General features: G+C 41.2%; 1 protein-coding gene and 1 long non-coding RNA gene across 4 annotated transcripts in view; one reads left to right on the forward strand and one right to left on the reverse strand.

Annotated features, from left to right (window-relative positions):
* LACC1 (laccase domain containing 1) overlaps positions 1 to 14,569 on the forward strand; it is a 181,856-nt gene that overhangs the window by 145,558 nt on the left and 21,729 nt on the right. The window lies entirely within an intron of this gene.
* The window catches only part of LOC144288015 (uncharacterized), a 47,201-nt gene continuing 45,235 nt past the window's right edge, over positions 12,604 to 14,569 (reverse strand). The window contains exon 3 of the long non-coding RNA XR_013355951.1: positions 12,604 to 14,171. This is a non-coding gene — a long non-coding RNA (uncharacterized LOC144288015). The remainder of the gene's footprint in view (positions 14,172 to 14,569) is intronic.

Here is a 14,569-nt window from a genome sequence, read left to right on the forward strand (position 1 = left end):
GTAGATGGCTTTTAAGATGTTGAGGAAAGTTCCCTCTATCCCTACACTCTGAAGAGTTTTGATCAGAAATGGATGCTGTATTTTGTCAAATGCTTTCTCTGCATCCAATGAGAGGATCATACGGTTCTTGGTTTTTCTCTTGCTGATATGATGAATCACATTGATTGTTTTACGGGTGTTGAACCAGCCTTGTGTCCCAGGGATAAATCCTACTTGGTCATGGTGAATAATTTTCTTAATGTACTGTTGGATCCTATTGGCCAGTATCTTGTTGAGAATTTTTGCATCCATGTTCATCAGGGATATTGGTCTGTAATTCTCCTTTTTGGTGGGGTCTTTGTCTGGTTTTGGAATTAAGGTGATGCTGGCCTCATAGAACGAATTTGGAAGTACTCCATCTCTTTCTATCTTTCCAAACAGCTTTAGGAGAATAGGTATGGTTTCTTCTTTAAACGTTTGATAAAATTCCCCTGGGAAGCCATCTGGCCCTGGACTCTTGTGTCTTGGGAGGTTTTTGATGACTGCTTCAATTTCCTCCCTGGTTATTGGCCTGTTCAGGTTTTCTATTTCTTCCTGTTCCAGTTTTGGTAGTTTGTGGCTTTCCAGGAATGCGTCCATTTCTTCTAGATTGCCTAATTTATTGGCGTATAGCTGTTCATAATATGTTTTTAAAATCGTTTGTATTTCCTTGGTGTTGGTAGTGATCTCTCCTTTCTCATTCATGATTTTATTAATTTGAGTCTTCTCTCTCTTCTTTTTAATAAGGCTGGCTAATGGTTCATCTATCTTATTAATTCTTTCAAAGAACCAACTCCTGGTTCTGTTGATCTGTTCCACAGTTCTTCTGGTCTCGATTTCGTTGAGTTCTGCTCGAATCTTTATTAACTCCCTTCTTCTCTTGGGTGTAGGATCTATTTGCTGTATTTTCTCTAGCTCCTTTATGTGTAAGGTTAGCTTTTGTACTTGAGTTCTTTCCAGTTTTTGAATGGATGCTTGTATTGCGATGTATTTCCCCCTTAGGACTGCTTTTGCTGCATCCCAAAGATTTTGGACGGTTGTATCTTCATTCTCATTAGTTTCCATGAATCTTTTTAATTCTTCCTTAATTTCCTGGTTGACCCTTTCATCTTTTAGCAGGATGGTCCTTAACCTCCACGTGTCTGAGGTCCTTCCAAACTTCTTGTTGTGATTTAGTTCTAATTTCAAGGCATTATGGTCTGAGAATATGCAGGGGACGATCCCAATCTTTTGGTATTGGTTCAGACCCTATTTGTGACCCAATATGTGGTCTCTTCTGGAGAAAGTTCCATGTGCGCTTGAGAAGAATGTGTATTCAGTTGAGTTTGGATGTAAAGTTCTGTAGATATCTGTGAAATCCATCTGGTCCAGTGTATCATTTAAAGCTCTCGTTTCTTTGGAGATGTTGTGCTTAGAAGACCTATCGAGTATAGAAAGAGCTAGATTGAAGTCACCAAGTATAAGTGTATTATTATCTATTTCTTCACTTTGGTTAATAATTGATTTATATATTTGGCAGCTCCCACATTCGGGGCATATATATTGAGGATTGTTAAGTCCTCTTGTTGAATAGATCCTTTAAGTATGATATAGTGTCCCTCTTCATCTCTCACTACAGTCTTTGGGGTGAATTTTAGTTTATTTGATATAAGGATGGCTACCCCTGCTTTCTTTTGAGGACCGTTCGAATGGTAAATGGTTCTCCAACCTTTTATTTTCAGGCTGTAGGTGTCCTTCTGTCTAAAATGAGTCTCTTGTAGACAGCAAATAGATGGGTCCTGCTTTTTTATCCAGTCTGAAACCCTGCGCCTTTTGATGGGGTCATTAAGCCCGTTCACATTCAGAGTTACTATTGAGAGATATGAGTTTAGTGTCATCATGATATCTATTCAGTCCTTGTTTTTGTGGAATGTTCCACTGAACTTCTTCTTAAAGGGGAATTTTAAGAGTCCCCCTTAAAATTTCTTGCAGAGCTGGTTTGGAGGTCACATATTCTTTTAGTTGCTGCCTGTCTTGGAAGCTCTTTATCTCTCCTTCCATTTTGAATGAGAGCCTTGCTGGATAAAGTATTCTTGGTTGCATGTTCTTCTCATTTAGGACCCTGAATATATCCTGCCAGCCCTTTCTGGCCTGCCAGGTCTCTGTGGAGAGGTCTGCTGTTACCCTAATACTCCTCCCCATAAAGGTCAGGGATTTCTTGTCTCTTGCTGCTTTAAGGATCTTCTCTTTATCTTTGGAATTTGCAAGCTTCACTATTAAATGTCGAGGTGTTGAACGGTTTTTATTGATTTTAGGGGGGGATCTCTCTATTTCCTGGATCTGAATGCCTGTTTCCCTTCCCAGATTAGGGAAGTTTTCAGCTAGAATTTGTTCAAATACATATTCTGGCCCTCTGTCCCTTTCGGCGCCCTCGGGAACACCAATTAAACGTAGGTTTTTCTTCCTCAGGCTGTCGTTTATTTCCCTTAATCTATCTTCATGGTCTTCTTGACCATGACTATCTTCATGGTCAAACAATTAAGTTTGTCTCTTTTTTCCTCAGTTTCCCTCTTTGCTAGCAACTTGTCTTCTATGTCACTCACTCGTTCTTCCACCTCGTTAACCCTCGTCGTTAGGACTTCTAGTTTGGATTGCATCTCATTCAATTGATTTTTAATTTCTGCCTGATTAGCTCTAAATTCTGCAGTCATGAAGTCTCTTGAGTCCTTTATGCTTTTTTCTAGAGCCACCAGTAGCTGTATAATAGTGCTTCTGAATTGGCTTTCTGACATTGAATTGTAATCCAGATTTTGTAACTCTGTGGGAGAGAGGACTGTTTCTGATTCTTTCTTTTGAGGTGAGGTTTTCCTTCTAGTCATTTTGCTCAGTGCAGAGTGGCCAAAAGCAAGTTGTATTGGGAAAAGGAGAAAAAGAGAGGAGAGAAAGAAGGAAAGAAAAGAGAAAGAGAAAAAAAAAGGAAGAAAAAAAGAAGAAAAAAAAAGAAAAAGAGAAAGAAAAAGAAAGGAGAAAAAAAAGGGGGTGGGGGAAGGAAACAAATCAAAAAGCAAAACAAAACAAAACAAAACAAAAAAGAACCACGGGGGAGTATCTTCTGATTCTGTGTACTTTAAGTCCCTTGGCTTCCCCTGGAAGTTGTCAGTCCGTCCAGCGGGTGTTCTGGGGGAGGGGCCTGTTGTGCTGATTTTCAGGTGTTAGCAGTTGGGGGAGCTGCTGTGCCCCTGCCTGGTGCAGGGCTCAGTGGGGGTTGTTTGCCCCGTGGGGCCCCAGGAGGAACAGCCCTAGTGGCGGGGCAGCTCTGGAAACCTGAATTCAGCCCCCGCAGGAACTCCGGAGCTCTCCGTCTGCAGGGCCTGGAGGCTCCGGGGCGGGGCCGCTGATCTGCTCAGCTCCGGGCAGGAGCGTCCTCGCTGTCCTGGGCCCTCCCGGCCTCTGCCTGTCCCGGGGGAGGCCGGATCCTGGGCTGTGTCCCGGCGCCCTGTGCTGGGGCCTGCGCTGGTGGATTCGCGCTCCTGGGCCGCAGCCCCCTCCGCGGAGCCGCCCCCGAGCCCCCCCCCGCCCCCCCCCCCCGAGCTGCTCCTGGAACCGCGCAGCCCCCTCCGCACGGAGCCTCTTCCTCTGCCCGAGCCCCTCCGAGCTGCTCCCGCCCCACAGCCCCCTCCGCGGAGCCGCCCCCGAGCCCCTCCGAGCTGCTCCGGGTCCCCCGTGCGCTGCAGCCCTTAGGGAGCTCGGCGCACTCTCCCGGGGCGCAGGTGCCTGTTAGTGTCCCCTGAGCCAACGGGCATCCCCGCCCTCCCGGGTCCTGCTCCACCTCCCCGCGAGCCCCTTTCCCCCGGGAAGGTCGGTGCAGCTCCTGCTCCTCCGGGACGGGGCTCTCCTGTCCTGGGGACACTCGCCCCGGCCTCAGCCCGGCTCCTCCTGGGCCCCTCCCCCTTGGAGGCCTTTGTTTCTTTACTTCTTTTTCCCCGTCTTCCTACCTTGATAGAAGCGCGAACTCTTCTCACTGTAGCATTCCAGCTGGTCTCTCTTTAAATCTCAGGCCGAATTCATAGATTTTCAGGATGATTTGAAGGTTTTCTAGGTAATTTGGTGGGGACAGGTGATTTGGGGACCCTACTCTCCCGCCATCTTGCCCCAATCCGATAAAGGAAATTTAAAATGTAGTTTACAAAGGGTTAATTTTATCTATAAATATCATTCTTTTTTTATTTTTTTAAGATTTTATTTATTTATTCATGATAGTCACAGAGAGAGAGAGAGAGAGAGAGGCAGAGACACAGGCAGAGGGAGAAGCAGGCTCCATGCACCGGGAGCCCGATGTGGGATTCGATCCCGGGTCTCCAGGATCGCGCCCTGGGCCAAAGGCAGGCGCCAAACCACTAAGCCACCCAGGGATCCCCTATAAACATCATTCTTATTCAGTTATCTTTATCCAAGGAATGCTCTTCTTCACTTGCAAACCCTTTATGAAAGTTAACTGTACATATACCGGAGGTGAGGGAGGGGACTTGGGACAATAATTTGTGGTTAAACCAATCTTTTAATCCAGCTGTTGGGAGTTGCTTGTGAAACCCCTGTCCTCAGAACTTTGCTTCCCTTTAACTCTAATTAATTATATGCTTATTGATTTAGGGAGCTGGAAGATTCACCTCCCCATATAAGGCACTTCCTGAATTAGAATCCTCTTAAAGGGTTATTTGATAACTCACATAGCCCCAACTCTTTTAGTAGCAGGTAATCACTGGTATAAAAGCACCAGTTAAACCTGATATTCACCTCTGTTCCACATACACCATGTGTTTACATGTCCACTATCGTTTATCTGCAGTATAACCTCATTTTCCAAATCTAAGCTAACCTGATCCTCTTTTCTGGGGCAATAAAAAGGAACTTGTAGAATAATCTCTCCATCATAACCTGTAAAGAGTATCTTCTGGGCTTGAAAGTATATGGGAGGTCCTGTGTATTGGCTCACACAGCTCGACAGGAAGCCTGCGCTGAATTTACCTCCATAGTCCTTCTGGTACATCAGGAAATACATCCCAGAACATTCATCAGATTGTCTTCATTCACCTGTCTCCTACCTTGTATCATTTAACTCTAAGAAGAGTTCATACTGTTCAGAATAAGCATTCCTTAATTCTACAGTTAGGAGGTGGAATTTGACACACAAAAAAATTACTTTTTCTAGTTTTAATAGTTCTGGTGGACATTGAGAGAGGAATAGTTTTGTATTTTGTTTTTTGAATATGATCTGGCTATTCTCTATAAGTGAGCCATTGACAATTAGCCATTCTCTGCCAATGCTCCACTTTGGGTCATCTGAAGTTGATTACCGCCATCCTTGGAGGGTGGTGTAAAATGCCAGTGAAATCGTGAACTAATTCAATGACATGCTCATTGTTCCACTCATTTAGGCAAGTGGGTTTCTGAAAAGGGAAGCATTTTATGTATTCCTGACCATACTAAATTAACTCAGGAAATGTAAGGATTAGACCCTTTGTTGTTTATCTCTACATCTCAGCTGTCATTCTGGGATACAAGACCCCCCAGAGTCTTTTTGATCGTAAGAGAACTTGTGACCACTCAGAAGAGGCTAAATTAACTATTGTTAGGTCACAGGGATTTGGAAGCTAGAGCATATTAGTGGCATTTGTGATATTGCCTCTGTAGAATTGATATCCTTAATTATAGGCAGCAGGTGGAGCTGAGAGTGAATGAATGCCCTTTTAGGGTCCTGTCTTCAAGCTGACTTGGTGTTATCACAGCTCCAAGGCAATCACTGTCCATCAGCTCCAAGTCAGCCTACAATGCTGGCCAGGGGCCTGGGCTATTAGAAAGATGCTGGGTCAGCTTGAAGGCCTAATTTCCTTATTCCCAAGCACAGATACACAAGGGAGAGGGTGTTAAGTACTTGATCACGGACAGAAGCTACCATTTCCTGGATTTGGCAGAGCTGGGAAAGGAAGGCTACTCTGGAATATAAGACACTGAAGACTCAGTACCTGGTGAGGATAAGAAACCGGCCAAGTCACAGGAAGACAAATACTGCATGACTCCACTAATGTGAAGTATCTAAAATAGTCAAATTCGCAGAATCAAAGAGTGGAATGGTGGTTGCCAGGGGCAGGTGGAGGGGTAAGTGGTGTGTTGCTAATCAGCAAGCATAAAGTTTCACTGAAGCAAAATGAATAAGCTCTAGAGAGCTATATAACATTGTGCCTTACATTACCATACTATACATTTAAACATTTGTTACGAAGGTTGATCTTGTATTAAGTGTTGTTACCGCAAAAAAATAATATTTAAAGTATAAAACAGCAGACATTTGCCCTTTGTCAATACTTATTTAGTATCCTTAAGAATCCTTATCTACCAGTCTTAAAGTATGACTCAGACCTGGGGCACAGATGATAAAAAGAAAGATGGTTCACTTTTCAGAATAAGAATTCTCAAAAAAAAAAAAAAAAAAAAAAACCCAAACAAACAAACAAACGAACCAAACAGGAATTCTCTGCCTTCAGAGAATGCTGGGTGCCTCTTTAGCCCACATCCCTATTGAGAAATGCTTTTCTCATCTATTGAACAATGTGGTTTACAGTTTATCTAAAGCTTGTTATTGTTTCTCTACTTAATAATCCGCATTTATGATTTCTTCTGGAAGAGCTGCATTGATGGAGATGGAGTGTAACACCTGAAATAATAGGATTTTACAGGAAATAATGTAAATGAAGCCTTTTGCCCTTAATGACCCATAATAAAATGCTCTTGTTACCAAGCTCTGCAGGCGAACCCAGTGCAGGTTGCCATGGAAACGCCCAGCTGCGCCTCCCCACTTTTGCTTAATGATCAGTGTGATGTCAGGCTCTTGAGATAACCACAAGCTTAGACAAATCTTTACAGCCACAGTGACAGTCCACGCGGGACTTCAGTTATGTCTGGGTGAGGGCTCCTGTGTCCAGGTATAATTAAAATACATCCAGACCTATGATTGGAAATGCTTTCAGCAGAGAATTAGGTCACCTTTTATATTCTCTATTCATTTTCATTTCTTCACATGCTTGCCCAGTTGGAAGTGAGCCAGAAACAGAGTGGCCACAGCACATCACTGAAGATGATGCTTCACATGCCTGTGGCCAGGCTCACACTTTGCATGGGTGGGCGAGTGGTTGGTCCACCTGGTTCACACACAAAAAAAGACATTATGAAAACCATTTTTTCCCTTCTTCCCATGTTCCCTGCATCTACCTTCCACCATGACTGAGCCTGAAATTCTATTACTCATTACTTTGACTTAGACCACCAAGACAGGCCCTTTTACCCAGAATATAATTCTCAACATTTATTTTTTATCTAGGAGGAAAAGAAAGGCCCTCAGGAACCTTTTTCCTTCCCTTCCCTCTCTCCCTTTTGCTCTCTCTTAAAACTGTTTTTAGGTGCCTGTTATCTGCCAGGAAATTACCAGAAACACAAGGATGAATAAGGTTCAACCCCTGCCCTCTAGGAACTCCCAGGTATTAGACAGAGAGATGGCACATAAGGGGATACATAAGCTAGAGACAGAGGTATTCACACAGCCCAAATGGATAAATCTACCTGAGGGAGAGCAGGACGGGCTGGAAGATGAGATGATGCTTGGGTTAACTTTGAAAGGGAATTAGTGGGATTAAGAGAGTGAAGTAGAAGGTGAGAAACGAGTTGAAGGCACAGAACGATCTTGGATGTCCAGGGAATTGCAAGCAATTCAGAATGTTGAGAGCTTTGGCCACGAGAGCAGTGAGGGATAAATAAGACTGAGAGGTAGATAAAGTCCAAATTCTAATAAGTTGTGACTTTATCTTGCAGGCAAATAGGAGCTATCTAAGGTTTTAGGAAGAGAAGACAGAGAATTATAATTGCCATTTTGGAAAACTATTTTTCCAGAAAAGAAAAACATGAACTGGGGGAAACATGGAGCATTTAGGAAGTTACTGAAATAGCAAGACATAGAAGATATCTGTTGCGTCTGTCTAGCGTCTGCCTTTTGGAAGAAAAGTGCCCTGCCCTCAGGCCCTGGCCCACCCTCACAGAAGAAGTGGATATATGACCAAAACTCAGACTATTTTAGTGCCCTATCACTATTCACCATGATTGGTCCAGGGGTTGTACATAATCCAAGCAACACCAATCAGATTCCTCCCCTGAAACTTCACATATGGACTCCTCGACATAGGATTATTTTTCTTTCTTTTTTTTCCTCAAGATGAAAGGATGTAGCTTTCGGATTCTAGAGGCCATCTTTCCTGCTACATGGAGAGGGCTTTCTGATCATTAGGCCAATAGTTAAAGGAAAATGCACTAAATGATGGAGAAAAAGATTTGTTGACATTGTTTGAGCCCCTAGAATCTAGGCCAGAGATCCAGCTGTGTCTGAAGTCAGTATAGCAATGGACTTTCCAGTTACACATACCAGTAGATTCTGTTATGCTAGAGCAAACTTGAGTTAGTTTCTTGTCACTTGTAGCTGAATGTTTCTTAAGGAACCAGGTAAAAATGAGGAGAAGCTGAATAGAAGCTGGAGACTAGAGAGGGTAGTTTCAGTGAAATTAACTTCAATGAAGTTAATTCAAGGATTGGAGAGGTGGGCTGAGTAAGAAGTGATAACAGAGGCACCCACAAAGTCCCAGGGACACAGAGGTTGAACCCTTTAGCCATGGACCTCCAGGATTTTGAAGCTTCCGCTTTGGTAAGTGGGTTGGTAAATAACATTTCTTTTTTTGATGGAGACTGTCTTCTTTGTAGTGGCCAGATTTATAGGAAGTTTGATCTTAATGTTGAGTTGATTCTGTCTTCATGTCTCTCACTGGCCATCGTGGTTCTATTCTCCAGGTCCTTACAGAATACAGTGTCTCCTATAGAAAATTCGTCTTAAAATAACCCACCATTTGCTTCAACGTGGATGGAACTGGAGGGTATTATGCTGAGTGAAATAAGTCAATCGGAGAAGGACAAACATTATATGGCCTCATTCATTTGGGGAATATAAATAATAGTGAAAGGGAATAGAAGGGAAGGGAGAAGAAATGGGTAGGAAATATCAGAAAGGGAGACAGAACATGAAGACTCCTAACTCTGGGAAACAAACTAGGAGTGGTGGAAGGGGAGGAGGGCGGGGGGTGGGGGTGAATGGGTGACGGGCACTGAGGGGGGCACTTGACGGGATGAGCGTTATTCTGGGTATTATTCTGTATGTTGGCAAATTGAACACCAATAAAAAATAAGTTTATTATTAAAAAAAAGAAAATTCGTCTTATATTTTAGTAATACATTTGCACGTCTCTTTCATCTTTCCACTCTAGACATCCAGTCTCTAGTTGCCTTCCATTGTGCTTCATGGGACATGGTTGGGTGGATTTTAAAGTAGTACTTATCAGTATGTAGAGTTATCTTATCAACTGTTTATCTTCTGTTTTCATTGAACATTCATCTCCATATCTTATCCGTCATTCATCTCTAGAACTCAGTGACTTAAACAAAGTAGGCACTAATAACATTTCCTGGTCAATAGTTTCTAGTTCATCAATGGATCTCTTGTTTGTCTATGGCTCAACTAATATGTAGTGTCCAGTGCACAGTACAATACTCTGGTATCAGTAGACACAACACAGAATGGAAAGGGATGGTTGCCAATTTTATCTAGATCCATATATGCATATGATGCACCCCAACACTGTGCGGGCTTTGGGGGAACTACATTATATCATTATCCTGTATTGGTTATCTAAAACCATTGAGTCCTTTTAATGAAACAGAAAGCCATATCTTTCTATTCTGTGGTATCGCTACATTGTTATATTTTTTGGTCTTAGTTGAGAACTTCACATATATCCCTGCTAAAATTTAGCCCAATGAATGTTTGCATGGTGTTTGCTTGTGATTCTTTTGTCCAGTCTTTAGTCTCCAGGCTTTCTATCATCAGTATAATTAATGAGTATGACTCTAAGCTCCCAGAGGTCAGGCTTTCTCCATAATCTCCAGTGCTGTCTCCAAATCCTAGCATATAGCCTGGTGTCCTGAGCATACTCAGTTAAATGTTTACTGGACAAACTCAAAGACATACCTTCTCTATTTCTCAAGTTTTAATTAAAATGTAAGAGAGGACAGATATTTTAGCTTTCTTCCAGAAACATCCTTCTTTTTGTATGTATCTCTCAATGTGTATTAGTCCAAATATATCTAGATTCAGCTCATTTTTCACCTTTTTTTTGTCATGAAGAAAGTTGCAGGATGTTTTGCTGTCACTAAGGTACACAGCAATTACACTGTAGGAACAATTTCAATGGACAATGAGTTTAGACTGACATTGCTTGATATTAAGGAACCTATACTGACTTCTGGTGATTGCTGGTTCTTCCTCATCCTCCCTGTGTTGGCAGAATGTCCTGTGAGTCCTCTTGTGGAATTTATAAGAGTTAGAATTTGTAAGAGTCAATTGTGAAACTGCATTGACCTTTCAGGTTGCTGCAGCAGATCAGAATTTTGGGGGGAAAGTTGGAGTGGAGAAGCAGCTACAAATACCCCAGAGGGCATATTTTTAAAACCTATTGTTAAGACTATAGAAATTCTCATTTTATTTAGAAAAACATCACGCATGCAGTTGTCTATTCAAAATGTACCCATTGATGATTGCAATCAAGGATGTTCAAGATGGTGCTTCTATCCTTTCTTTAATATGAGGATTATTTCTGGCAGACAGTTCATCCTAGATTTGGGCAAGAAGATTTGAATGGAGATGGCAGGAAGTAGGGATGGGAGCTTACTGTGCTCCACATCTCAGTCTAGGGCCCTGTTAGAGTTGAATATGTTGGTTACATATGTTGGCACTACTTTTTCTCTGTGCCATAGTAATGATTCTAGAACACTATGAAGGGCTTTTCTTAGATTTTTATGTCCTTTAAAAATCAAAGCGCATATGGCAATAGGGCAAGCCCATAGCCCCTTTCAACATAAAAGAGCATGGTCCTTCTGTATCAAGTACTTTCAACCAGAATCCACTGGCATAAAGAGTCATGTTTCCTTGAAATGTACATGATATTTAATAACAACCACAGTATCTCCTACATGGTTTATGGCTGCCTCTTCTCTGTAGGTTTTGGCAAGAAGAAGGGAATTCAGATTTGGCTATATATGGCCAATTCAATAGGCTTGTAGCATCATTTTGTTCAAGCTAATTTGAGGAGGCTGTCACTTTCCTCAAATCTGTGGCAGTTAGCATGATTACTATCACATCTTTACTATCACATTCCTACTCTCGATAGGCTATAAATTAGGAATGGATAAAAATCCAGACAGATTATAAAGATGTTATTTTTTCTCATATCAAGATGTTTTAGGCACTCTTAAGCAGTTAACTGAAAAAATGTTCCCAAAACTTTATTTTTGGCTTCGTAAAGCATAAGACAGTTTCTTTTCCCTCACCCTCCTATCCTCTTTTTTCTCTTTAGAAAATGCTCAGAAAAGCTCAAGCATCTTAGGGTCAGAATATCATTATAAAGCAAATTGCTACTAAAACCAGCTAAGTGGTAACCTCATGGTCTTAAAAGGTCCCTGCCTTGTCCTGTATGTTGAATCGATTGTTGGAAAATGACTATTCTGTAGGAGAGCTATTAATTATGTAATAATTCATAGCCCTTCTGAGGACAGGGACTAGGTTTGGCTAATTCTAAGAGTATGGTCCTTAATGGTGCCAAGTGCCTTGATTTGACTAAACATGATGAATAATAATAATAACCACATAAACATTTGTTGACTAATGTGTTTATGGATTCAGTGAAGTCACTCTGGGGTCATTACTTAACTTCACTACTTCCCTATTTCTCCAGCAGATGGCAGAACGGTCAGATTATTGAGTTTGAGATCTCTTTGATTCTTAGACATTAAATATGAGATGTTATTCAGAGGTAGGAAAAAAATGATGAAGGGTTTTGATATAATTTTATTTTTATTATGCTCCCTACATTGAACTATCTTGAAATAAAGAAAGGATTGTGAGGAACTTAGGTGCTAGATTGGAGGTTAAAAATGAAGTGAGGGATTATGGGGAACCCTGGGTGGCTCAGCGTTTTAGCACCTGCCTTTGGCCCAGGGTGTGATCCTGGAGCCCCTGGGATGGAGCCTCTGGGCTTGAGTCCCCCTGGTCGGGCTCCCAGCATGGAGCCTGCTTCTCCCTCTGCCTGTGTCTCTGCCTCTCTCTCTCTCTCTCTCATGAATAAATAAATAAAATCTTAAAAAAAATTAAGTGAGGGATTATGGACCAAGGAACATATTAATATTCTTTCTGATATCCTTATAAAGTGGGCAATGTGGACAAGAAAATTAATCAGGGAAGGTCTTTCAACCATCTTCCCTCTGTACTTGGAAATGTAAGTGGGAAAGATATAAGATATGCTCTCTTACCCATTGCTGCAATGGCTCTTGGCCTTACAGGAATTACATCCTCTACTCTTATTTAAGGAATTACATTCTCTACTTTTGTTGAGCATTAATCTTTGGGGGAAATAAAAAAGATTAGTCAAGGACCAAGGGTTTGAAACTTTGTACAGATGATCCATGTTTAATATCTTGGGACTTCCAAGTGTTGCCCATGTTTGTTTACCAGTTCTTAAATGGGGAAAATATTTTATTATCCCTATATAGGTGTATATAAAGGGGCGATTTGTAAAAGACAGCGTGTTTCAACCAGAAAACAACTTTATTGACCTCCATTTTCATTGGCATGTCTCATCCATATTTGAAAAACCAAAGCATTGCTCATGTTTTACTTAGTCCATCTTTTGAAATAAATGGACATTATATTACAGTTTAGAGAGAAAAGGAGTGATTGAAAGAGATTGTTTTGAGAATATTCTTTTTAGATAATAATGTGTATGCTAGAAATGGAAAATTAACTTCAAGGCAGTGGTTCTAAAATTTTTAAATCCATATGTGAGAAGAGTATTTTAAGAAGCACACACATATTTATGATATTTTATTGTTCAGCCACTCTGTTTTCTGAGGTTCTGGCTTTAACCTTTCCTAGTTACCATGGCAACAAGGACACAAATACATCCATACCATGCACTGGATCTATGAGGAAGAATTTCCAACTGTATACATAGTATGAATATTTGACCTAAGCAGTGTAAAGAGAATTTAATGTAATTTTAAATATAGTAAATTGTTTGAGTGAGTCATAAACTGGAAATAGTGTACATAGCTAGGAAAATGTAGTCTCATAAATGAACCAAGGAAAAACAGTGTTGGATTTCTCCTCTCTAGAAACTCCATCTTGCCTTCCCACATCTCCTTTTCTGATGTAAAGAATGCAATGGGAAATTTGAAGAAAATCATCCTAAGACTTAATTTTTCCCCTTTTCAAAATCCAAGCCTAAAATAAATGAGTTATTTTTAGGCAAATCATTGTAATCTGAGACATTGGTCTTGCAAAAACACTGCACTTCCAATTACTGGCTGTAAATTGCTTCCCTAAAAACCCTTCTAAAATATTTAGTCTGCATTCTGAACGAAGAAAACAGATGCTGAAATTTCACCCCTGTAAGCTTTGACTACTGGCTAGGGTGCTTGTCACAGAATCCTGTGAAAGCAGGGATGGGTGCATAGATTTTCAATGGAATAAGTTCTGTCCTGACTTTCTATTCAAAGTCTTGGAAATAAGCAGAAAAGGATAATATCAGCAGTGAGATTATTAGGGAGTGTATTATTAGTGTATTAGGGAGTTTTTTTGGGTAAGGGTGAAGAGCCACATAAGAGAAGCACGGAAGTATGAATGCCAGAGACACAAAGAGAAACCCCTGCAGGGAGCCTTGAACTGATGCTTAATAAATGCTTTTTGATTTGACTGAATGATCAAAGTGTGGTGTTAGTCTCAAGCAGCCTTAACACCATAGCCTACGAATGCCTTCAGCAGTCTAAATCTTGGTTTATTTGGGGAAATTGGACTGTCCAAAGAGGTGCCATTCCTTTGGGCTCTATGTGAATGAGCAGTGACCCTTCTTGCTTGAGCCACATTCCTCTATAGGAAGCCTGTATTGCGCACTTGTCCTGTGAAGAGTAGTCTTGGATGTATTTTTGAGATTCTGTGGGGGCTGCTGCAACTCAGCACCTCAGTTCTCTGATGTCTAAAATGAAGATAAAAATAAATGAATAATAAGTAATAACATTTGTGTACAAGGTCTAAGTCATAAAGCTGTATGATGCTAAAGAGAATATTTTACACAACCACTGTAAAATTTTAAGATTGTTTTCATCAGAACCTTCTCCTGCAAGCATCATCAAGGAAGTGGCATGGCTGAGTGGAAAGAATGTTGGCCTGGGTAGCCAAAGAAGCAAATCCAAGTTCCAGCTGGGCAGGAACCAGCTGTGAGACCTGACAAAGCTTCTCAGCCCTTCTGGTGTTCAGTTGTTTCAATGGCAAAATTAATAGGCTGGTCCAGAAGATCATCTAGCTAACATTTTATTATTCTAGAGAGCATTAAAATAGGGATTGAGACCCCGGGTCAGTTTTACTTCTGACTTC

This window comes from Canis aureus, chromosome 17 (assembly GCF_053574225.1).
Source record: "Canis aureus isolate CA01 chromosome 17, VMU_Caureus_v.1.0, whole genome shotgun sequence".
NCBI classification, from domain to species: Eukaryota; Metazoa; Chordata; class Mammalia; order Carnivora; family Canidae; genus Canis; species Canis aureus.